The sequence below is a fragment of the Gordionus sp. m RMFG-2023 genome, chromosome 1 (genome assembly GCF_954871325.1).
Source record: "Gordionus sp. m RMFG-2023 chromosome 1, tfGorSpeb1-WG-v2, whole genome shotgun sequence".
NCBI lineage: Eukaryota > Metazoa > Nematomorpha > Gordioida > Chordodea > Parachordodidae > Gordionus > Gordionus sp. m RMFG-2023.
Window position 1 is genome coordinate 26,411,911 of NC_088775.1, and position 27,286 is coordinate 26,439,196.

General features: G+C 27.0%; 1 protein-coding gene across 1 annotated transcript in view; it reads left to right on the forward strand.

Moving 5' to 3' along the window:
• The first annotated feature begins 1,897 nt into the window (after positions 1-1,897).
• The window catches only part of LOC135922630 (GTPase-activating Rap/Ran-GAP domain-like protein 3), a 152,440-nt gene continuing 127,051 nt past the window's right edge, over positions 1,898-27,286 (forward strand). Inside the window, exon 1 of the mRNA XM_065457045.1 lies at positions 1,898-1,971. The gene's annotated coding sequence lies outside the window, so the exon portion shown is untranslated. The remainder of the gene's footprint in view (positions 1,972-27,286) is intronic.

Genomic DNA, 27,286 nt, shown 5'->3' on the forward strand with positions numbered 1-27,286 from the left:
AAAACCTCCAAAAATTATAAAGATGGGATCTTATCAGTCAAAGCCTTCTCCCCTTCATCTGTGATGATAGGTGGTGATCATCTATGGAAAATCAATTTTAAAAAAGGCTAGCTAATATTCTCCCAATTTGTGAGGGGAAAATTGAACTATATAATAATAATCCTAATCGTTAGATTTCATTCTTTCTACTATATATCTGTTCTCTGCGCTTTTCTGTGATCCCTCAGAACATAACATCCAATAGGGTTAGGTCCTACAACTCTTATCATACCATTACCATTACAGACCATTCTCAACATCAGATACGAAAGGAAACCAATAATTTGATTGACAAGTATTTTTTAGCAGTTTTTACCTAAATTCTATTCAAATTACTTTATTTATTCAAATCATTATAATGAAAAAACCTCAGAGGAGTTATATATTATATTTAAAAATAAATTACTTTTATATATGATTTATGATTTTTTCTAAAAAGAGAAGCATATATATATAATTAATGAAATTGTAAGGATGGTTTTGTGAGCAATGTAACTTGTTAGCACATAAATAAATGGATTAATTATAAATTCATTGGCAGATTCTAGAGTTCATATAATCTTATTTACACACCTTGGTAACTTATTCAAATAATTTAATAATTTATTGCACTTATTTAAATGTGAAACGACAATGAAATTTAAACTGATTTCCATACCCTACAAATGGATGTCAAGTGAAATGATAATTTTAACCAATATTCAAAATTTCTATTATTTACATTGCGTAAAATATTAAATGATAAAATTTCACAGGATTGACAAATAATTAGGGGGGATTTAATAAAAAATCTTTAATTATAATTTATGATTACAAAATATAGAATTAATACAATATAATCAGTGGCAATTCAAAATCCTTCAATTTTAAATAATTTACTAATGGTAATTTTTTAAATTTGAAAAACGTGATTTGACAACATATTCTAGTATGAGTGTTATATCCATATTTTAATATCTATTTTGTAGAACATTTAAATGGGGAGAGAGCCCTGCTGTCCCTATGAAGTAAGCACCTTGACTCTAAAGAAAGAAAGAAAGAAAGAAATGCTATAATACATTTTTGGGCATATCAAATTTTCCCAAATTTAAAAATCGTATAAAATAAATGATTTTAAAATGAAAGATTTTTGGATAATACAGCGTATTTTAAAATCTTTTCTTTTAAGTGCTTTTTATGAAATAATCACTAAAAATTAAATCCATTATATTAAATTTATTATATATCTTGGTATTAAACTTATAGAATCAAAATAATACGACGTTTTTAGCTTAGATATTTTCTTGGATTAATATTTAATTTAAGGGAAAGGTGTAATTACGAAAAATCAGCTTATATTAAATCATAGTGGATAATAAATTTGTAAAATAAGGTAAGCAAAATATTTTATAAGAATGAATAGATTACACATTTGCAACTATAATTATTTTTATTCCAATTTATATTTATGGGGATGATTTGATATAATTAATACCATATTTTTATAAATATTTATAAGAAAAAATAATAGAAAAAATAGAGTTAAATTTAATAAGAAATTTAAACAAAACAAAAATTAATAGATATTTTTAAATTGTACTTTAAAAAAGTTAGTATAATAAAAAAAATATAAATAAAATGTTTACCAAAAAATTTGTTTTTTAAAATTTTATATGTGTTTTTTGTTTTTTATTTTATATTTTTAGAAAATTTTTTATTTTATCTTAATTGATTTCTCTTTTCAATTAATTTAAAATATTAAATTTTGTAAAATAAAAATTTTAAAAAATAATATAATAAATATATGATGATTCCCTTTAGACGAAAATTTATGGATTTTAAGAGTAATAGTTTTGATTCCAATGTCAAGATACCTAATTCTAGCTCCTATTTTATATACTATAATCTCCTTAAACATCACCCGCCTAGCGATTGTCAAATCAATTCTGTCAGGTTTATTTATTTTTTTTATATTTATATTGTATAAATTGTACATGCATAAAATTTAAAAATGTCTACAAATACGGTATTGAGATATTATAAAATAGTCGAGAATATGATTAGATTAGATTTTAAAAAATCTATATCAGCAAAAACATGTAAATTATTAAAAAAAATGCTTGATATAATATTTATTTATATGATATAAAAAAGTAATTTCAAACGAAAAAAAAGAAATAAAAAAATTGAAAAATTGTTTGAAGAAAAAAAATTTATATTCTGAAACTAGTATTGTTTGTTATACGGAGCGATATTTAAAAACGGCAAACCAAATATTATAGCCAAAAAATGTTATGCAAGCGATTTCGTTAACAGATGTCAAAACCGTTCTGCTATCTGTGAGCAAAATCTTTAGGCTTGCGTAATATTTTTGGCTAAAATATTGGGTTGGCCGTTTTTAAAATCGAGCCGTTTAACAACACTATCTGAAATTTTTTTTTCAATTCTTCGAGTTACGTGAGGAAATAAAAGCGATAAATTTTTGAATAATATTTATTTTTCTTCTACTATAACTAAATTGTAATAATTTATACCTTAATATTTATTCTCACCGTTACTTGTGCTTTTAATTTCTTTAATGTTTATAAATTCTCTACATTACAAACTTAAATTAATATTCTTGATTGTTTGGTTTCAGTGGCTTATTTAAGGAGATTTTTTTGTGCCTTAAGCATAGAAATGCATAATTAGCGATTTTCATTTTTTGAAGATACAATTCTCTTCCACATTTATTTTATATCTATATTATCCCTTATTTATTTTCATCCTTCCCAACACTTAAAACATTAATACATGATTTCGTATGGTATTCAAAGTAAGTTCCTCGTTATATTTTCGACCGGTCCTTCATTTATTTAAACGAATACTGAATGAGTTTTTTTTTGGATCAAGTCATTTGGCTACTACTCTACAAAAATCCTGAGTTTAATATTAGACCAAAATTAAATTCAAATATTCTGTACCAAAAATACGGCTTTTCAAAGGATTTGGTTAAGTAGAATCCCATTTTGTTATTCACCAAAATGTCAAGCAGCATATAGCAAAACATATATAATTTTTACATAGAATTTATGAACCTAATTAAATCGAGTAGGAAAATATCTCTCAATCTTTGATGTTATTGATGAAATCCATCTAAAACTTGAAAAGGATTCGGCAGATACATATATTCTATCACAAGACTACCATTTTTAGCATATTTTCAATAGGTATATATTTTATATTCAATTTTATACGTATGATTTTTCGATGATGCTGCAAAACTAAGTTTGAAATTCGAAAGGAAGCTATGAACTGACGAGTTTCGAAATTTTGTTTGCTATATTTCCAGCCAAAGGTGGGGCCTGCTAGAATTTAAAACAAAAGTCATATAAAAAACTAATCACGATTATAAAGGTATAGCACATATATATATATATAGAATTTAAAAAACAGCAATGCAATTACTTGATGAATAGCCATCGTAATAGGTTGCTTTAAATAGAAGGCTTCATTACGATCGCCACTTAATTGGGTTAATTTTCTCCATATTGGTGTGATAAATTTAAGGAATTCTTCACCAAAAAACACTAAGAGTATTGGTGACAAGTATTAAATAAAATTTAAAATATTTATAAATTATCGTCTTCTTAAGATTGATTTTTCTAACATTTTTTTGTAAATTTACAAAAAATGTTTTGAGGTCTAAAATCATTTTTCAAAAAATATAAATAATTGTTATTGTCATATTATCTTACAGCTTTTTATCTTTTCGATAAGAGCAAATATGTACAATATTTCTAAATATTAAAATATTTTCTTGTCATATTTTATTTTAACCTAATGATATAAATTAATTATAACACTCAAGCGAATATACATTTAATATATTTTTTAAATATAAAGTGCTATTTTAATTTAAAAAATCGTTTGCGAGATTTTATACAGATTTTCATTCTTAAACTTAATTGATATGCATATTAATAGAGGTAAAATTTATAATTTCAAATGAATGATCAATATTTTATTTTTTTATATTTATTTAATTTATTAATTTAAAAACACCATTATTGTGAATTTAGAGTTAATTTTTATTTTTACATTATATGATACAATTCTTTATATATTTACTAGTTGTTAAAGTAACTAATTGTTCATTTTCGAGTAGAAAATACTGCAACTACTTTCCTTTGAGTAACTGCAAATAATTCAAAATTTATTGAAAATTAAAGAATTATGAGACATTATAATGAATAATTTGTCATTGCTACATATACTAATTGAGGCAAAAATTTGATTATTTCAATAATTTAAAGGCAAAAAATTAATTTAAAAAAATTGCAATAAATAATTGTATAATCAATTAAATTATATATATTAAAATTTAGGCCGCATTGAGATTCGGGATTTTTTAATCTTGAATTATTTATTGAGAACGAATAATAAATTTGAAAAAATCTGATTTGACCAGAAATATATTCTATAATGCACAGAGTACCCCTACTGTGAATTTGAGGCAATTTTATCTAGAATTGTTGAAATTTTGATTTATATCCCTTATTCAATAAGACAAATATGTTCTAAATATCAAATAAAGTAATAAAATTATGTCACATGAAATGAGACTTAAAAAATTATGAAATCCATGTGGAATCTGAATTTCTCAATTTATATTAGTTTTTAAAAAAATACCTGTGCCATTACCAATAGCTGATAAATCAATCTAATACTAATGATATATTGATTTAAAAAGCAATACCAATAAATTTCCAAAATATTAATTAATACAAATATTTTATATTTTTAGATTTATTTAATGAATTTTGACTTTATTTTGAGATTAGTATCTATTTATTTATTATGTCTACAATATTTTTACATCTATGTATGTAAATATGTTCATATCAATTATTTATTTAATGATATCGCAGTTGAAGTCAAAGATATAGAGAACTATTTTATAAATCCAACCCATTTTGCAAATGATGATGTTTATTTTGAAGAACACAATCAAGAATTTTCATAATAATGATATAATAATTTTAATTTCCTTTAATTTGCATGAATATTAATTATAACCAATACCAATGTAAATCAATACATACCGTCAATATAGAGGAAATATTGCTTACCAATAAAATTTTGAAGCCAATATCAATACTAATACAATACAATACAATTGTATTGATATTGTAAACCAACGGCACGTAATTTTAATTATTCAAGGTTAAATAAAATTGCAAAATTCTTGGCCAGAATAGAAAAATATTTTGCACAAGTGGCCTGGCTCTTTTTTTCTGTTCGATCTGACGACGGGCTTTAGATTGCCCTGTACAGTGCAGCTACCGACATAATATATGTTAAAATTAGAAAAATATATTAATATTTTATATCTTTTAAATCGAGGTTTGAATCAATTTCTCTAAGCTGTTTTACTGCTATTTAATAGGCAATGTTTTACAACACGAATATTTTTTTTGGTTAGGTGAGACCGGGATCAAATGATACAGATTTGCATTTTAGCGATAATACTATTATTTATTTTGTGAAAGTTTTTATTTCAAAAACATAAATTAAACGCATTTTTATAAAGTTAAATTGAATAAAAATCACTAATTCCTTTATCCAAAAAGATATTCGAATTGTTACTTTATCTTAAGAAAGGAAACAAAAACATCAATTTTTATTTTATTTTTGAAGTTTATATATTTTTTTAATAGCCCGGCGGCCTGCCCTATAAAAAAGAATTAAGCCACAGCCCTATGCCCTATTTATTAAATTTATTAGCCAAGACTCAACTCAATTACTTGTTAAGTTCTACCTAAGCTGCAAATTCTCAAATTTTTTGGTCAAATTTTTATTCCACTTGCTTTTATTCCCCTTGCTTTTTGGGGCTGTTTGTTAGTATGGCTTGAGAAAATAAAGTTTTTTATATTGTTGCTATCAAATGTTCAATTTTAACAGAAAGGTGAATATATACTTCATTTTTTTTAAATGCTAAATATAATATTATCAGACTTAGATACCTGGACTTAGAACTTCTGAATATTTTTTAAAGGTGGTTCTAGATCGGGTTTTGGGATCAAAACGATTTTTTAAAGAAGGTTAGGGTTCCGGCTCCTGCACTTGGAATGTTTAAAATGTTACAGGTTCTGACTCGATTCCATATTCAATTATACAGCAATGAAAAAACAACTTATAAAATTAAACACAAAATAAACCCTTTAAAAATGAATCTGAATATGAAACTAATTATTTGCACTTTTTATAGAATATTTTGTTGATGCTTTTCCAAATATTAAAATAGTTTCTAATCCTAAAAACCAGTGCTCTTCCATTCTTTCTTGAGTTCTATTTTGTGACGACTATATTTATCTTTGAGTTAATTGCAGATCAATGAATAGATCGTCGGGCCACGTTTAGGGCTTCCGTGAAAAGAATTGTGGAGAAAGAGCAAAACAAATTTGTTTGGATCAGGGGTCTTCCACTATTTCCGTGAGTTTTTATTTTTGGCTCTTATATTTATTTCTTTGAATGGGTTTAATAGTATATTCAAAGAAGCAACAACTTGGCCAAAGAGTTATTTATTTAGGTATCACGTTTGGGGCGTCCATAAATGGAACTATAGAGAAAGGACGAAAATATTAGTTAAATAGTTTCATGCACGTTTTAGCTTATTCTTCAAAAAAGGTACATTATATAATAAGCGAGAAAAAATACATTCAAAACTCTTAAAATAATAGTTTATAAATAATATATGATATATAAAAAATATAATTAATCCAATTAAAAACAAAATAATTTTTTATTTAAACGGAGACTTTAATGCCATGATATTTTGTTTGTCGTAACAAAACAAAATCTTTTCCCATTATATTCTTACGATATTAATAAAATGCATATTTTAACTTTACATTCAGTTTCAATTATATGTTGATTTAACGAACCCCAGCTTAGGCCATATATATATTTAAGGGAAATTTTAGGGTCCTACCTAGATAAGGAATAACCGCTTATTAATATCAAGTCAACAAAAAAAAGTCGATTTTCAACCCTACCCTCTTCAATTTTTCTTAAATTTTGTATACTGGTAGTATATACTATAACTAAGAAAAAAATGAAATTTTACCTTCCAACAGTGTTTACCCGCTAAAATATGGCCGTTTAAAGCGCGGAAAAATGGTACATTTTTGACAAAATGCACCTCATTTATTTTCAAATATCTCGAGAAATAATTGTGTTAGAAATATAATTTAAATTATTTTGTAGCTTAATAAAAGTTCTTTAAAATGACATAAAAATAAATATGATGGACATTTTATTAATATCGAAAACCGGATGTGTAAAACCGGAAATGGCCATAGAAAAAAAGGTATTTTTTTCAAATTTTTTTTTCTGTAGATAGATATCACACTGCTTTATATTTGTACAAAACCCTAGACTGAGATCAACATGGGTTTAAGAGTTATCACTCTTCATATGGCTAAAATTGAACAAATTTAACATTAATATCATCATATTTTAATTTAATGAATAGTTATGAAATGATGTTAATTTAAAAATTATGTCTAAATAATAGGCCCTTACTTTTTTTTATCTTTATCAAAAAAAATTTGAAAGGTGGCTGGGATAATGAGCTGTTTAAAACTTTAGTTAAATTTTATCTCGAAATTAAAATTACTTGACAAAATAATTTTAAATATTTTATTTAGCATAAAATAATCTACCAAAATTGAAATTCAACAATAAATTTTCCCCCATATATTATTAAAAGAAAGGCTTAAATATTATTTGACGAGAATTCTATAGATTATAAAACATTCAAACAATGGATGGCAGTTGATCAAACTACCCTCAAAACACTGACAAAATCCGCTGATGAATTTGTACAATTTAATTCCTCATTTATTATAGCCTCACGATAATCATTAATTCGAAACTTTTTAAAATTCAATTTAAATGTTGGCGAATTCTTAGTTATTGCAGACTTTTCAGAAAACTGTGCATTTGTAGTGCAGAACCATGCACAAGAATTTAATCAGACCAATAATCAAGCCACTCTCAACTCTTTTATAATTTATTACCGTGAGAACAACATAATAAAACATGTAAATTTAGTGGTTATATCAGATTGTTTAATGCACAACGCATGTGCATTTTATTTATTTTAAAAATTGATCGTATTCTTGAAGGAAAGATTTAATAGAGTGGCTAAAATTTATTATTTTTCTGATGGAGCAGTAACCAATATAAAGATAAAAGATTTCATTAATCTCTACAATCATGAAAATGATTTTGAGATAAACGCTGAGTGACATTTTTTGAAACCACACAAAGTAAAAGTCCATGCGACATTTTGGGGGCCATTACTAAACTGTTAGCAGCTCGAGCAAGCTTGCAACGTCCATATGAACATCACATATTGACAACAATAGATTTATTTAACTATGCAAGAAATAATATCTATGGGGTAAATTATATATTTGTGAGCAATAACGAATAACATAGAAAGTCATCTTGAAAGCAGATTTTTGAGAGCAATGAGAATTTCTGGAACACAAAGTTCCAAGCTTTTATTCCCCTAGATGAAAACAAAAGTTATAATTTATTAAAATTCCTTGGATGATTATAATATATGATATATTTTAATTATAAATTTTTGATTGTATAATATGTAATGCAATTTGAGGCAAATAAAGTTATAAATATGTTTAGAATTATTTTGTCAAATAACTTTGAGACAAAATTTAAAAAGTGTTAAACAAAGCTCATTATTCCAGCCACTTCTCAAAAATTTTGATAAAGATAAAATAAAGTAAGGGCCTATCATTTAGACATAATTTTTAAATTAACATTATTTCAGAACTATTCATCAAATTAAAATATGATGATATTAATATTAAATTTGTTCAATTTTAGCCATATAAAGAGTGATAATTCCTAAACCCATGTTGATCCCAGTCTAGGATTTTGTACAAATATAAAGCAGTGTGGTATCTATCTACAGAAAAAAAATTTTGAAAAAAAAATACCTTTTTATGGCCATTTCCGGTTTTACACATCCGGTTTTCGATATTAATAAAATGTCCATCATATTAATTTTTATGTCATTTTAAAGAACTTTTATTAAGCTACATAACTTATATTTCTCGAGATATTTGAAAATAATTGAGGTGCATTTTGTCAAAAATGTACCATTTTTCCGCGCTTTAAACGGCCATATCTTAGCGGATAAACAGTGTTGGAAGGTAAAATTTCATTTTTTTCTTAGTAATAGTATAACTATCAGTATACAAAATTTAAGAAAAATTGAAGGGGGTCGGGTTGAAACCTTGGTTGATTTGATATGGAATTCACCATATGTAGGGAAAACTGGGGATATAATGAACTGGGGGTTTAATGAGATGTGGCTTTATTTTCTAGAGTATTAAATTCTAAGGGATAATTTTTTTATCAAAACTATATAATTATATAATGCATACGCAGCTATAATTTTTATTTCTATCGGACAGCTTGAAAAATTTTTATAATGCATTATATGATTCGTACCTGCAAAAGTAACTTTTTAAACCTTTACTATTTTTCAAAAATAAAGATTAATATACATTTTTACCACCCATCATCTTATATAAAAGAAAAAATCCTATTTTATAGAATAACAATTTACCCGAGCAAAATTGATATTATAAATACTTCAAAATATGATCTTAATCAAAGTGGTGGTATGAGGTTGGAACGAGCCTTTTATTCTCTTTTTTTTTAAATTTTAACATGGAAAAAAAGGCCATGAATAGAGCAAATAAAAGAAAAAAATCAAAAAATGTTATTAATAAGAAAAACAATTGTTTAGTGTGCAAAAACATTACTACAAGCAGCATAACAATCAAGACTGGTTTCAATGTCGTAAATGTAGTTATGGTCACATGGAAGATGTTGCAATTATCCTTTTTTAATTTGCAAAAATTGTGAATAATGTTCCCATTATTTCGTTTTATAAATGATTTTATATTTCTCTTATGCTTTAAATCATTAAATATGTTCTAATAAAAAATATAACTTTTATGTGGAAAATTAAGCAGAGCTTTTAATAGCCCCGAGTCGTTCGTCCCCTGGTAGGGTTCACTCGTTCCCTAAAAAATTCCAGAATAAATAAAATTTTGAAAAAAGTATTAAATATGTATATTTGAAATTTAAACCTATCATAAAACTAATAGAGCTGAACAAAATGAGATATTTTTTGTTAAAAATTATAAAATACTTTTAATTTTATTAAGGTTTGCCTTCTAGGCTTCGCCATAACCCCGCACATTTTTGCAAACGTATAAAAACTTAAGACAATCGGATTTTGGTACATTCTTGCTTACAAAAGGTAGTGAACCTGGAAGTTATAATTATAATTTTTTTAGTCGATTAATATAATCATAAAATATAAAGGGTCATTTTTTAAATCAGATTAAATAGTATAATCTTGCTATGGCGAACTCGATGGGGAAAACATCATTCAATATAGCTAGCTTTATTTAAGCTTATAATACTACATATATAAAATGAACAAACTAAGAACATAAATAGGTCCAATACTCGAAGTGTTTTCCGCCCATAATCCCCACTTTGTCCAGAATTTTAGTCCTTTCACTTAAATTTTCACATAATTTGCCCTCAATTTGCAAAGTCTAGCCTAAATATTTGAAAGAATTAACCTAAATTCTCATAATCTATTAATTTGAATGGTTTTAACTAAGTTGTTCTTAACTATTAAAAAACTATATAAAGATAGCTCAAAATTTATGGAAAAGTATCCCCTACCCATATACACAACGTATTATTTTGTTTTTTGCGAATTACAAAATTTAAATATTAAAAGAAGCTCAAAAATGTAAAAAAAAAATTAATTTATCTATTTTAAAATTTTTTTTTATTAAATTCTCTTATTTTAAAGAAAGAAAGAAAAAATTGTTTTGCGGGTTTCTTTGTTGATAATATATTCTAGATATAATATTTAAAAAATTTTTATTTAGAAGGACATCATATTCATAAATTATATAAGAGAATAGCTTTCAGAGTTTTATGTTTCTTGTTTTTTTTATTACTTATACATATATTAGTAATAATAAAAGAAGGTTTAATAATTAATAATAGATTATCTATCTAGTAACTAAAAACAATTTTTTGAATTTTTTTTCCTCACTTATAAATATAAAGCTCAAAGCTCACAAGAGGGCAATAAATAAGTTTTTATTTAACCTTACATTAAAATTTCAAAAAATATTATCATATTATAGTAACGTAAGTTATTTTTTCTTATTTAAATTTTGAAAGGCGGAATCAAATTTTCCAAAATTACCGAATTATTTTCTGATACATATGCTCGCCAATTTTATTATTGTGCTCGTGCAAATTCATAGTCACTTGTATTCTTTGTTTGAAGCATTGCAAATACTATTTAATTCAATATTATCTCTAGGATGTAAGCTGCCACATTTTTGACCATATTCTAGGATAATGTAACTTCAGAATTTGTTGAGAAATAATAAAAATATTATATTTGATTAAATTATATAGGTAAAATTTTCTGTTTTTGATTATTTTAAAAAAGAGTGTTTTATTCAAAATTAAAAATAATCGATAAAAGTTTTCTTTCAAATAGGTATTGCACCAATGAAATGGGAGCAATTGAAAGCGTAACCAGTACCCAAGGTATTCAATGTTGATAAGTAAGGAAAATAATAGAGATGAGTCTAAACAATAATAACTTTTTTGCTAACACAGCCATAACGGCAGAAAATCAATATAAAATATTTTTAAATATTTATGTCAGTACAAAATATTAAAAGTTTGAAAATATATTTGTTTAAAATTTTTAAATGTAATTATTTTAACATATTTCAAGAAATTTACCCACTTCTTACATATTTCATCTACGTTCTTTAATTAATTAACGGTCCCAGTCTAATTTTCTGATCCTTCTCCAGAGGAAGTGTGACTCATATCTATAACTTCTAATCCACATAATCTTTCTACCACTTGATTTTATTTTAAATAGCCTCACGCCAGCATCTTCCAGAGACAACATCCTCCGTTTGAGCCTCTTCACAGGATATGGTTTTACCATCTCGATCAATTTTTAATATATCGTATATCAGTGTTGTTCTATCCATAGTCATCGAGGATGTTATTTTGTCATGTCCCAGTTTTATGTAACCAAAATCCAAAAAATAATTATTAATTTTGTCAAGTGCAATATTTTTTCCTCTAATCTATTTTACTAATCCTTAACCACTCTTATACCCCTTTTCCTCCATTTCAACACATTAAATAATGTTTATGTGTATACTATAAGCCAAGGTACTAGTTTTTCATAGAAAACTTATTGGAATATACTATAGTTCTAAAGAAGGTTTTAGAGCACTATTACATATTTCGGATATAACATTCATAGAAGTTTGGGAATATAATATATCTTTGTAGTAGGTACATCCGATCACTTCTATAACTAGGGGTCACATTTTTCCAAAATCAAGAAAAATAATATTACAATTTCTTCCTTCTCCATAATTTTCTTCATTATCCCTGAGAGAATGGGTTTTATGACAGTCAACTTGATATTCCTTAAGTGTCCACAATCTTGAATCCATTTTTGCTTTAAATAACTCTAATCATTCTACTTCTCCGCTCATTCGATATCATGCCTACAGTTAGTATTTGATATAATCTGTATAATACCCTCAACCCTAGTTTTTGACACGATACCAAGCTTCTGTCAGTACCTAATTAAGCTCAATCGTTTTTCCATTTTACATGCAATTAACTTACTTCTCACTTATTTTGTTAACCATATTAGCAAATTTTAAATCTATCTAACTTTTTTTTGCAATTTTAAGAATTAAAAAGCTTCTGAAAATGAAATCTTTCCATCTCTTAATTACTCTCCAGTTTACTTTGCATTCCTGGATATTTAATAACTTTAAACAGCATCCTGGAAATTTATTTTATTTTGTACGTCTGATCTGGTATTATGCTTGTTTATTATCTTGATATACGCTACGTTATTTCCTTCTGTGACCTGTCATTGCCTTTATAAAGAGAGCCATATTGGTCTTCGATTTGTCAACTATTCTATATATATTTTAATCGATGCTATGTTTAAATGTATGCACCCCCCTCCTTCCCCAGGTTTCCTATTAATAACTTTACCTCCTTCTGTTTTCCCAAAACTTTTCCTTATTTTTATCATTAATATGGCAATTCGCTTTTCACTCAATGGTTTTGAGTACAGAAACAAATGTAGGCATATTATTTCTTTTGTTAGATAATATTTTTTTTAGAGTGGAATATCCCCCCTTCACAGATAGCCATCTCATATTACTGAGCTATATGCAAAAGTTTAGCGTCAATTATAGTCTGCTTTATTTATACTATTTTTACTCTTATGACATAGTTGATTCCCCAATACCTAAACTTTCATTTACTCATAACCTCTTGGTGGGACATGAACACAAGTATCTTTATCAACCGTTCTGATCCCCTTTACCAAAATGTATCTTTTCCCATATGGCTTTTAATTTGAAACCCACTCTAAATGTAATCTTTATATATCCACCAAACTACCGCTTTTTACATCTCGACAATTAGAAATTTATATAAATCACGTGATTATTTAGGTTTTTTCTCTTTATTTTTGACATCATTAAAATAAATTCTATTCGTGACTTCAATCAAAAAATGTTGTGTTTTAAATACAAGAAATCGAGTATTTTAAAAAATATATGGAACTTAATATCCTCAAATAATTTAATCCGGTCAAATTTTAGGAATTGAGATAAAAATGCAAAAATTTAACAAACAAAACCTTCGATTTTCTTTAAAAACGAGATAGATAGCCAATTATGTTGGAGTTGGACTAAACCCTGCTTCTCGCCTTTTCAAAATTTTTCCCCCAATTTTAAATTATAACACAAAGTATTTCGGTTTTTAAATGTCATTTATTAACTCTTAAAAAAATTAAACTATAATTTTAATTAAAAATATTTCCAAAAGAATTATAGGATTCTAGTATAATGAACTTTAATGGGATTTCGAAACACGAGATTCATATTTCTAAAACAAAGTCCCAAGATCTAAATCTATCATATTATCAAGTGTGTTAAATGCTTAAATTCATACCTGGTGTATCTTTGTATATTGAAAAGCAGGCCTATTAAAAGATTCTCTCTGTTTAGACGAGGAAATCAATATCCCAATGGGGAAAAGATCAGCTTTTTGCCTGGGCCTTTAATTTCATCCTTTTGATTCCAACCAAAACCTTGACATATGTTAGTGGCTGAAGCAGATAAATACGTAAAATATGTTGGCATCCATGTCGACTACATATTCTCTCCAGTTATTATCTCCACTCTCACTGCATTGAATGCTCATGCCTATATCTTTATAAGGGACCTGGACAAACAAACTTATCTCTGCCAAAACATATGACCCTCGAGCGAGTTATATCTAAAGCAAAGATTAGTCATTCAAATATTGAAGAATAACTATCTCAATTTTTCTCATTCCCTCTCCAAAAATACCCCTCCCCTCAACTATATTTTTTCATTCCCTTATTATTGGTTTTTCTTTTTTATCATAATTTGTTTCGTTTTGTAATATATCTTTCTCTAATTCTATAATTGTAATATTATATTTTTTTAATGATGAATAAAAAATTGAAGTATTATGTAAAAATATATGCTAAAAAAAAAGAAGTTAATAAAAGAATGATTGAAAAATCATAAACTAGGAATGGAACTAAATGAATATATTATTAAAAAAATGGAAAGGATCTGAGAGAGATGGATGCTCAGGAAATTGGAGCTAAAATCCCCAAGAAGATTTTTTGGCGGAGGTAGAACTCCTCATCGAGATCTCCACTATTGATAGTTATTTTTTCTGCCAATAATTTAAATAAAGGAATATCCTCATCGGCAAATATTCCTAATGTATTGGGGACGATTGAGACAAAAATTAAGCTGTTTAGGTTTGAATATTTGTTTTTTAGGGATGAATTATTGGATTTTGCCTAAAAGTCGATGTTAGTGTAGTCCCAGTCAAGGGGGTAGTCAGTTGATCATGTTATTAGGATGATACCAGCTAGATTTTTGAAACTGAAAGGACCTATTGGTCCAGGGTGGAAGATATAATGGCTTTATTAAAGGCCTCTAGGATGATGTTGTTAATTGCTTTGTAATAGGTTTACCGACCGGGGAAATACTTGCAATGGAAGCAGTGTGTAAATAATATTTAAAAATAAAATTAAGAATTAATCAACCTAGTCAGGCTACATGTGGTCAAAGAAAATGAAGTTAGAACACCCCCAAAATAATAAAGTCTAAAAATTTTTTTTTATTGAGTATCGCCCCTTTGTAATTGATACAAAAAGGTAGTTAAAAAAATGCATCTGGTTTCTGTTATCTGTTGCTGACGAATTAACATTTTCATTATTATACTAGGTTAGAATTTCTACTTTTTTGTTAGAGCGATAATTAATAATAAGTGATTTAACTTGATTAGCTGATAATATTTTCTACACCCGAGGATTTCTGTATTTGCTTAAGATTTATTTTTTACTTTATAAATTACTCTTGTGCTATCAATATGATCTAGATTCACCTTATATATTCTTATGTCACTCTTAAATAATATCAAAGGTTTGATCCATTTCCAAGGTTACGATGCAGCCTCAATGATGCAATGTTTGAGTTGCCAATCCGTAAAAATATTTCACACTGACCTCTAATTGAAACTGCTCATCCACATATTCTAATCAATCGATTGTATTTCATTTTAATATTATTAGAGTTCATAACGATCTAGATTAATAATAAATTAGGCAAATTTTCTTTTGGAAAATTGTTTAACTTTTGCCAGAACCTTCAATCGACATTACCGTTATTTCATCGAGATCAAAGTTAACACAGATTCTGATATTTTAGGGATACCGATACTTATGCTGATCCATATTTATACCACCACCTATATTTTATGAAATAATATTTTATTCCAAAGCCCGACTTTCTGCCTGGAAAAGTGAGTTAACTTTTGGAAGCGCAGGAAAAAGGTTTTGAAAGGGAGAGGGAAATCTGGTGACCCTGAGGAAGAGGTGGCTATGTGTTCTAGATAGGAGGGGATATGGTGATTCCATTCTTAATTCTTTGTTTAAAAAATATTTTTTATAGCTGTTTTATGAAGTTTTTTGATAACATATGGACCTTGTCCTTTTAATAAGAATTCTAAAAAATCAATAATTATTCTGATATACCACGTAATAATATTTTTATCCCGGTTATAGTAGAAGAGCCTGGCTGTTCTTTAAGCTACAATTAAATCTCCTTATAGGGAATCCTCTTGTATTTTATTACTTAAAATAATTAGTCCAAATTAAAATTCTCAAGGGGTTTCAGATGTCCTTCTAATATGTTTCCTCCTTAATTATTTTTTATATTCATCCTCCATTTTTAATTTTTATTTGTTATTTATATTTTCAATTATTTTAAAAATAGTATACATAGTTTTTCCAAATTGCTATATTTTGGTTTAAGATCTCAAAGAATTTTAACATTAAAAAAATTCCATTTATTCGCTTTTTTTATTTTTTAAAATATATTTTTGGAATTTTATTTTTTTTTAAATTTGAATTTCAAATTAATTTGGGTAATTTTTTTTAAAGTGTGAGATAACTATGAAAAGATCGACTCATTATAAATGGGTAATATATACTCAGCAAGGATTACACCTTGGAATGATTTTAACATTTGAATTTTAAGTATATTTATAAGAATATACAACTAATGATTAAATAAAAGGGGGGACAAAATATCTTAAAAAATAATATGGAAAAACTCAAATATTGCCACTATAAATCAATTTTTTACAAATTTAATGTATCATTGGTATAAATTGTAAAGCGTTCATAGCATTTCCTGGCAAATATCTATGTGCACTAATATTATATAAAATAATTTAAATTCTGCAAGTAATACATCCTCATAGCTTTTAATACCTTCAGAATATAATTGAGTTGAATATTTATTCTTAATACCAAAACTTGATATACCTACTGATGGATGAGTGGGGACTTAGCATTTGGTATAAATTAGAAAGAGCATTTTGAGTTAAAAATGACCCAAAGTAGCACCTAATCCCCTATATCATTATTGAAGCGATGGGTATGTTTTGGTGCAAGCGAGGCTAGAGAACTCCAAAATTATATGCCCCTACCTTGGATTTCAGTCATATATAATTAATTTTTCGCTTAAATGAGCCCTTATTTATAGACGATAGTAACTAAAAAAATTATCTGCGCTCTCTAGGATTAAAAAAATATAATTAAAATTTTGCAATCGATTCTATTTTACTAAATTTTAATTTTAATAAAAACCCAGGGTTAAATTTTTATCAAAAAATATATTTATTTATAATTTAATTTTCCCTTCTCCTAGAATTATGAATTAAAATATATTTATAATTTTTCCAAGAGGGGAGTTATCACTTATCTTTTTCTACTGGCTAAGCGCCTGATTATATGATTAAATTAATAATATTATATAAAAAATTGACTTCTTCAAATTTTTTAAGCCTAATTAATTTAAATCACAAAAACTCTCAATGCATTTAATTAGATTAATCCCATTGCTCAAGCTTGAAACTCAGCCCCTCTGAGTTATACTTTATTATAGTTATTTATACTAAGTTTGTTTTATTTTATTTTATTTTTTGTTGCATATTGTTTAGTTATAATTCTTTTTTGATTCTCAAATTTAAATTTATATATTTTTTTTTATCTTTTAAAATTTTTATTACTACGATTTATCTTAACAAATGATACATGATTAATTGCATTATAGCTCTGATATTTATTTGTATATTAAATTTATAAATATATTTCTTTTTATCTTTGGTGTGTCTTATCTTTTTTTTTATAATTAAATTAAATTCTTGAGCAGCAAGAATCTTCCATCATCTTATAAAATATTTCGATTTCAACATTTTTATCAGAAACCTGCAGACTCGGCCCAAAGCTGGGATACGGACCGGATAAATTTTTTATAAATAAAAATACAATATCTTTGCGGGCCGAAAAATTTTTTCGTATAAATTCAGACTGGGTGGAGCCAAAAATTTTAAATAGCGATTAAATAAATAAATGAAATATGATAATAAAATAAGATGTATTTAAAAGTTTTTTAATTAATATATTACATTCATTCACTTCTCATTCCTATATCATTTCAAAACAATTTAATCGAAAATTTTTATATACCCGGGCTGGCGAAAATATTATCTTTTAAAAAAAATTTTCCCCAAATATCGGGCCGGCCCAAAAAAAACAATTGGTATATAATGTCGTAATTTTTAAAGGAATCAGAACTAACCGGATCATCACGAAATTTAGAGGAATCCCTTTAAGAATTCGATTTTTTAAAGTGTAAAGATCAGCACGATCATCACGTTTTAACCATGATAACGAGAAATCTTGGTTTAAAATGCGTTTAAACGCCGTTAGATTTATTTATTTTTAATTTTATATGAGTTATTTTCATTATTTATTTTTAATTTTATATGAGTTATTTTCATGATATGGGTATCCAATAAAAGCTAATTGAATATATTTTGTTTGAAATGGTATTCACTCTTGGTCCTAATGAGTTGGGACTTAGTCTGTGGGGGGGGGGGGGGGGGGTAAATTTGTTATGGGTTTCCAAATGAAAGGCAATTCAAATATGTCATGAGTGTAGTGTTAATTATTCAGGTAATTAAAAGATCTTATGATTTTATAGTAACTTTCACTCTAAGGGGGTGGGTCTAGAGTTTTGGTGGTTTATAAATTTTAAATAAAAATTTACATTTAGTAATCACATTTGGTCTTAATAATAGTTGGGACTTGGTCTATGAAGGGGGGGGGGGATTAAGGGCTATAATATAAAAATGTTGTATGTGTATTAAATGAAGGATGATTCAAATATATTTTGGCTATAATTATTTATAACCTAGTGGGCAGGTCTTGGGTGGCCAGGAATTTTAAAATTTTTTATAACATAAATATTGTATAAGGGTTTAAAATAGAGCTAATTAAAATACTTTTGACTGCCGTAATAGGCGGGATTATCATTATTTTAAGTGAGCGAACTTAGGTGGGTGGGTTAAATAAATCTATAACAAAAGTTCAATATGATTAAATGATTTATAACTGCGATAAGGAGAATTTATAATGACATTTTAATAAATAATGTCATTTTAAACTAATTAAATATTATGGATCAATCGTTTTAGAGTTCGAATTTTTTTTACTAAAAAGTTTTAAAAAATTAATCTTGACCCCTTATGACTACTCTGCTTAGAGTGATGATTATTTTACAATCTATTTTTTTTCTTTAAAATCCATCTCGAATTTTATGTTTTATCCACCCCCACTACCCTCCCTTCCTACTTAATCCCACCCTTAAGGCCAAATATGAATACTATCATTCAAATTATATCTGATTAGCTTTCATTTGACACACATATTGAAAATACATTATAAAAATGAAAAATGCCTTCCACCCTCGGACTAGACCAACCCACTTAAAGTGATAATTAACATTACAATCAAAAGATATGTTAATTAAATTTTATTTGTTACCCATATTAAATTTTTATGTTTTAAACCCCTCACCCCACCCAACCCCTTAGACCAAGTCCCACCAAATAATACCAAATGTGAATGCTATCATTACGCTCAAATTATATTTAATTTTTAATTTAGCTTTCATTTATTACCCATATTGAATGTTTATGTTATAAAATTAAAAGAATCCACCCCCCCCCCCTCACCCCAGACCTAGACCCACCTACTTAGAGTAATAATTATTATTACAATCAACTGCCTTTTATTTAATATCCATATGAAATTTTTGTGTTTTAACCTCCCCCCCCCCTCCCTTTCTCCATTTCAATAATACAAAGAATTAATATTATTATTTAATTTCAATTAAATTTTATTTGATATACATATCCATTTTGGGTGGATAAAAGTATTCCTGGCCCCTTTAGACTCATCCGTTAAGAGGGGAGGTTAACCTCCAATTGGATAATCTTTTAATTACTTATATTCATATAAGGCCAGTATAAACAACTTTGAAAATAAATAATAATTATATTCAAAATAAATAAAGCGAATCGCGCTTATAATCCGTCTTAAAATAAGATTCCTCGTAATCACGGTTAAAACATGATAATACCGTATTATCACTCCTTAAATAAAAGGCCTTTTATGCATCCCCCTAATTCTTAATTCCTTAAAAATTAGATACATATAAAAAATCTCAATTTTATATTTATCAAGGATATAAAATAATAGTTTACCAGCGCAGTAGAATTTTTTTTAAAAAAAATTTAAGCATTATGATTATTCTTTTTAATTTTTTCTATAAACTAGGCGTAACTGGGTTTTTAGGGACCCTTATAAGATCTGTTTCAATTATGTGGTGCTCATATAAATTATTAAAAAGCTAAATTGGCATTTTTTTTTGTTAAGTGCTAAACATGTTTTAAAAACTTTAAAATTAGAATACTTTTATTGGAGGATTCCAAGGGCGCCAATTTTCTCCTAGTTCGGCCTAACCCATATTCTATTAAAAATAATCGGGTTCGGACCGAGGCCTAATATTTAAAAAAAAATTCGACCTTGGAAATTTTTTTAAATATATCTAAATTTATCAATTTTATATTGAATTTTTTATGTAAAATAAAAATATTTGATTTTATTTATTAAAACTAAACGACATATAACATATGTCTTTTATTTTGAGTAATTATAAAGATTAATTTCTATATTTAAATAAATTCGGGCCGGGCTGGGTCGGTAAATTTTTTTAAAAAAAATTTCGGATTCGGGCCGGGCCGGCAAAACTTTTCTAAAAAAAATTTCGAGCCGGGCCGGGCTTGAAAAATTAGGCCCGATGCAAATCACTAATGTAAGTATTTCTTGGATTTTTATCAGTTCAAATAAAATTATTTCAATAAAAATTTATCGAATTTTATTTGTATAAAAAATATAACACGTGAAAACAATTTTTTTCAAAAAATTAAAAACTTCTTCGGATAAAATATTATTTTATAGCCTTTAATAAATTAAAAATTATGAGCTTTCTTTATTATAAAATACTAGGTGATAGCCCGTCAAGAATCAAGGGGAATCAGAATTTTCTCCTTTGTTTAATGATGGATAATAATAAATTTTACCTTTATTTGACGATGGATGAATCAGTAACTCAAATGAGAGGAGTAAATTATCGATATTCATTCTTCCAAGATTTCTATAAATTTTTAGAGAAAAGGCCAAATATATTATGGAAAATATGGAATAAAAAAATATGAATTGTGAGTTATGATATTTATTAATTCTTTTAACAAATTTTTCACATCCAGACGCAATGGTTTTTGCCCTCTCACTTCGTATAAAATCGACATTCACCTCAAAGAGTCATTTAAATGCTTTTAAAACCTTCCTAAATACTCTTTAAAAAAAGACCTGCCATCATAGATTCAAATCAATTATGGTGGATTATCTCATAAACACTATGGTCACCCATTGCAATGGGCTATTTAGAAGATTATTGGAAAAAATAATTGCCATGGGTCAAAACCCGGGTCTCAACTGGGAGAAGGCAAAATAGCTTCACATGCCATTTATATTATATCAAAAATCTTCTTCCTAACATGGATATTATCAAAGAACACTTTAAAAATGCTTTCAATAACAAATTTCGTGAACATTTCATAAATTCTTTTTATCCCAAATTTCCTGATTATTCAAAATTCCTAGACATATTGTAACATTGAAACTCCTTTATTTAGCATGCCATAGATTCTGGCGCAAGGATCCAACAGGGGCCACACGTCCTCGTTTATTTTACCTTGGTATTCATGATCTCATCTATTATCTTAAATCTAAATTTGATTTGGATATAAATATTTGGTATCTTGATGATGGAACAATCTGTGGTGCTCTTCTTAAAATAATTGGTTTTCAATTTCTTAGCCATTTTAAAGACTCATTCTTAGTAAGTCCAAATTCGAAATTTGTTCCCATGATAACAATATACAAAACCTTCATTTAGCAAGATTAAATTTTTTATTGAGTACATAAATAATAAAAATTAAAAAAAAATAAGGAAATTAATATAATTAATAAAAGTATATTCAAACATGTTTCAAATATTTGTTCATATTGAATGCAATAAGTATATATATACTTCATTAACATATTTTATAAGAATATTGAAAATTTTGGAATTAACTCTCATCGAAATAAGGTAAATATCTGATTCATTCCTCATATAGGCTTATTTCTGATTTATCCATCATCAAATTAAGGGGAAAATACTAATTCCTTATCAGTCTTATGGAATATCAGCTAGTAATCATATAAAATGCAAATATTCATTAGATTGTGGGAATGGATCCTTCCTTAAGGGATTTTTATCAACAATGGAAGCTACAATGTTCGCCACAGAGTTTTAAATAAGTTTGCATCTTCTCATGATATAGATTCATTCTTCAAAATGTTCTTTATTATAAGAAATATATTTTGATACAGGTACAGGAGGTCAAGCCATATTTTAATTTTTTTAAATATACCCGGACCGGGCCCAAACATCTTAACCCAGGTCTGGCTGTATAATTTAAAACCATTATTATTTATAAAATTGAAAATAAATATAATCATTTTAAAAAAAATCAAACCAGGCCGTGCCAAAAAATTTTTTTAAAAAAATCCAGGGCAGGCAGTACAAATGGTACCTTCAGATCTTTTGGATACCCGCTGTATATTTTAAATAGCCATTATTATCTATAAAAATTAAAATAAATAGAATATATTTTAAAAAATTCCAGACCTGGTGGGAGTGTTAAAAAATATTTTTAAAACAATAAGTAGGTGAATTTGAAATATATTTCAGGCAAAATGAGCAACTCACTTCTATTTATTATTAGATATTATTTTTTTATTTCATAATTTATAAGTTTAAATAAATATAATAACATAATACATAAAAATCCAAATCAACCAATATAATAATTTTTAAACATTGGACAGGCAAGTTAAATAAAATTTTTAAATAAATGAGCAGGCAGGTGCACCAAAACCTGCCCACTGCAGACCTCTAGTCAGGATGACATCGGAAATAGCAGATCATAATGGATTTTACCTTTACCAAGATCCATTTATAAATGATATACGTCTGCCAATTTTATTTTCCCATGCATTTACCACCAGAGGTCTGAAATGACAATATTTTCAGGCCCAATAGGAATTTAGTTAATGCCCATCCCAAGTTTGCTTGGCACAATTTCAATTTTTTTTCTAAGGTTGCCTGCCTTTTTTATAAATATATTTGCTGAATTCTAATATTTTATAGAAGTGATAATTCATAAAGTATAGTGTTTTTAATTTAACCACTCTCCAATATTATAAATTGCTGTTAATCAACATATATCAGGGGCGAACTGACGACGCTACGGCCTCGTGAGCATTTTTCATAGCGGCCTCATTTTTATGGGGGCTTTGCCCCCATATCCCTCATTTTGCAGGCCTTCAGCCCGCTTTTCTTTGGCCTTCGGGGCTGGGTTCCCTTAAATGGCTCCCTCGAATTACATGATTTTTATTACTTCTCATTTTTGAAAATAAGTTCAAACGATTTACATTTTTAATAAAAAAAGAATATTATGACACGATAATCATATATTTATTTTATTTTAAAAAATTGCACATCTAAAATCATATTCATTGCACATATAAAAAAAATTTCATTGCACATATATATTTTATATTTAGATTTACAACGATATTGCACTATAAAATCAAATCATACATCACATGTTAAATATAAAATAATACATACTCAAAATATAAAATCAATTAATTATACAAATAAAATTATTGTAATTATACAATATTGCACAGAATAAAAATGCTGCCCTTATAAAATCAGACACCGATCATATTTTTAGATATAAATAAGATTTAAATATAAGAATTAATAATATATAACTTTTACGTTAATAAATCTCTCATTAACTTTGAATCTTTGCGCAAATAAACAGAATATCTCCTAGTTCAATCTGCGCTAATAGTTCTCGTTCAACTGGCATCATTAGAAAAGCTTCTAATTTTTCTTGGCCTTTATTATCTCTCAGCCTATTTTTTTATAATTTTTAATTTACTAAATGTTCTCTCGCAATTAACCTGCGTAAATGACAAAGTTAAAATGTATTCATAAAAATTAAAATTGGTGTATGCACTTGTGTGCATATTGTATCTTTTAAGAATTTCATACACGCATATTAAACACTTGTTACATTTATTATCACACTCTGAGTTATTATCATATTGTAATATTCCACAATCTTCATTTGATCATCGTCCGTTTTATTTAATTCATAATTAAATCTTTGAATACACTGGCAAATGAACACAATTCGTTATTTAATTTAACACTCAATATATTTGCCAATTGTGCCAGTTTTTCTAAGGCCTTTTCAGAACCTTTACTATTTATTTCATCAAAATGTCTTGGATGCTAATATTGCACATTCAAAATAAGCTCTCTATTCGTAGAAAACCGTTCCGACAAGCTGTTTATAATTTGATCCATTATAGGACGAAATACTTCGACCCTATAAAAGTCAATCGATTCTTTGGGAAATTCATCTTGGCCTTCGTCACTATATATTCACTTCGCTCGTCCTATTCGATTTTTTGTCAGAGCAGTCTGTACCCAGATACTCACCGGGAGCTTTAAATATGAAAGGGTTTCATTTAAATTAGAAGCCATTTTTATTGCTTTATTTTGAATCGATGTAATAGTTATCGATGATACAGAAGACTTAGCATCTTCTATCATTTTCCATGCTGACAAAATATCTAAATTTTTAGTTCGAAGATATAATGACAATGGCCCCATTATTTTAAAAATTTCCAAATATATTATAGACTTAGAGTCTTAAATTTACATAAATTATAGTAAAGACTGCGCTACTGATGAGGTTTTTGCCTCAAATGATTTGTTATCTATTATAAATTGAAGTGCACTTATCGTTATTGGGAGCAAGTTCTCTCTACCATTTATATATATCTAAGGGCTTTTTCACATGCCCACCATCTTGTATCACCTATTTTTTGAAGCCTTCTCAAGTAATTTTGGCCAGATAAATTATTCTGTTTCACCCAAGCATCCATTTCACAAAAGAAAGTTGCTAGTCTGTTCAATAATCTAAATATCATATATTCAGAGATCTGTAACACCAAATATACACACTAGGAGCCTCTTGTCTAAAAAGTACTTGTAACCCAACAAATTCACCCCGCATATTTGCACCACCATCAAATGATTCTCCAATTATATTTCTCATTTTTCCATGTTTTAAAAAGTATTCACTCAAGATATCAAAAAAATCCTTTTCCAGAAGAGTTTGTAAGTGCGAAAAGCCTTTCTATTATTTTGCTATTTTGCCATTATATATGTATCGTAGGCAAATGGTTGTTGATCATAAATGCTAATATCTTCTTTTTTATTAAATTCCTGATTTGATCAAGAACAACATCAATAACTTTGTTAACGTTTTTGATTACAAGGTTATGAGAGAACCTCTTCCCTTCGATTTTGATTTGTCAGAGAGTTTAAGCTTATTTTTCTACGTTTTCTCTTTAAAATAGCCTTCTCTAAATGATCTCTGAGTATTTGATCATTCTTTGATATAATACGAATCATTTCCAGAAAATTCCCATGATTCAAATTTAATTTTCAAAGTGGCTAAGTATTTCATTAGCATTTGATCCTCTGTAGGGTAAGTTTTGTTTGCCTAAAAACTTTATTGTATCGAATATTTGTTTTAATAAGTGGACATTGTTATAAATTTGTAGATTTTTTTTATTTAATATTTTAACACATTGAATTATCAAATGACTTGTTTTTTGATGCTCTGAGGTAGGCCTCGACTGCACTAATATGCTCTTGAATTTTCATGTATCTTAATTACAGAATGTATATGTCGAAAATTTCTTCAGCCTGTTGTGAAAGTGTTTTCGCACATGCGAATGAGCAGTACACAGCACTTACTTTATTGCATATTAGTTTTATTGTAATCCATTTTCTAAGTATTTTTTCACTCATTACCATTCGTCAATATAATTTATCATATTTACTATTTATTGGTTGTATAGGATGTTGCATAAAAACGTAAGTTTTTGAGGTTTAGTAACTGTTAATTGCAATTTAAAACTTTCATGTGTATGCATATCCAATTATGAAGGAGATACTGTAGGATCTCCTGAATCGATTTGTGGCATATCTTTGTTACAGGTGAATGTGACATTAATATTCCTATACATGGTGAAATTGTTTCCGATATCAATAATCCACTTTGTGAAATATCTGAAGGCATTATTGATGTAGTTGCATCTGACAAGTGTGAAGATGATAAAGATGGAATTGTTGTAATTGTAGATAATGTATTTTCAGGGTATGTGAATGATTTATCTGCTGTAATAGCGGATAATATAGTTTTAGGTAGGTTGGCAATGTTTAAACTGATGCAATAATAAATGAAGATGTTGCAGACATTGTAATTGTTTCAGGTAGGTGTGAATGGGAGGCAGTTGTTGATATTCCTAAAAAAAATTTACATGAAGTAATAGTATTAGAAATATCTGATATTGATTTATTAAAGAAAGATAAGTTAAGTTGTTTTGGATCAGCACCAGCTGCTTTGAGACCAGCAGAATTTTTTTTCTCTTAATTTTTCAGCTCCACCTTTATTTCCTTTTGGCATTTCTATGCATGATATTTAAAAATATATCAATTTAACTAAAAATAATATATTGTGTACACTACCCATGATAAATATAAACAAGATAAGTTTAAAATTAAATTAAATATAATTTATTTTAAAGAACTGTATTTTAATATAAGGCAATAAAGTCATCATGTTAGTTTATCCTTTCATATGATGTTGCATAAAACATTTACTATTATTAATTTATAACTTAAGGCTATATCTCAAGATGTGAATAAAATAACTTATTTTTATAAGAATCTGATGAAAAAATATTATTGTCTATGGGTATGAAATATAAATAAGTTGCTTACTTTTGACTTTTTACATACATCTCAGTTCAATGATCATATAAATAAGTGTAAAAATAGCTATATATAGTTGATTATTTATTTGGTTTGTACAATAAATTTTACTGAAAATTTTTGCAAATGATAAGTAAATT